The following is a 762-nucleotide window of genomic DNA, read 5'->3' on the forward strand; positions in this document are numbered from 1 at the left end:
TTCACTGAAGTTGTCCATCTTATTAATTAATTTGTTGTTGTTGTTGTTGTTGTTGTTGTTGTTGTTGTTGTTGTTGTTGTTGTTGTTGTTGTCGTCGTCGTCGTCGTTGTCGTCAGTGGTGGTAGGGCGAGGATGGGATGTTTATGTTTTAGTTGTTGTTAGGAACTGTTATTGCTAGTATTGTTGCTGTAGATGGTATTAGTTTTGGGGCTATTTTTCTGCTATTTTTATTGTTGTTGCTGCAGCTGCTGCTGTTGATGGTGGTGGTAGCGGTGGTAGTTGCATTGTTGTTGTTGTTGTTGATGATGATGGTGTTGTTGCTGTTTCTGTGTGTATTGCTGTTTCTATGTATCATTATTGTTGTTGATATTGGCGTCAGATTGGTCGCTGCTGGTGTTGCTACTGTTTTTGCTTAGAGTTCTGTCTGCTCTTTGCCTTGCAGTGGTTTGCAGTTTGCGGTGTAGTTTTTAGGTCCAGGTCAACCCTGACCAAGCAGACAGACGCATAATCAAATACATTCAAGCTGTGACCATCCTGCCATTTTCCTAAGAACAGGGAACACAAGACCATATTTTTCAGTGCTTTCCTGAAATTTGGCTGTTAATTTTAGCAGATCATGCGTCCATATATGCTCCCTCATTGCCTCAGTTGTTGCTGATGCTGTTGCTCTTCTTCTTCTTCTTCTTCTTCTTCTTCTTCTTCTTCTTCTTCTTCTTCTTCTTCTTCTTCTTCTTCTTCTTCTTCTTCGTCGTCGTCGTCTCT

Source organism: Octopus bimaculoides, chromosome 7, assembly GCF_001194135.2.
Source record: "Octopus bimaculoides isolate UCB-OBI-ISO-001 chromosome 7, ASM119413v2, whole genome shotgun sequence".
Classification (NCBI taxonomy): Eukaryota; Metazoa; Mollusca; class Cephalopoda; order Octopoda; family Octopodidae; genus Octopus; species Octopus bimaculoides.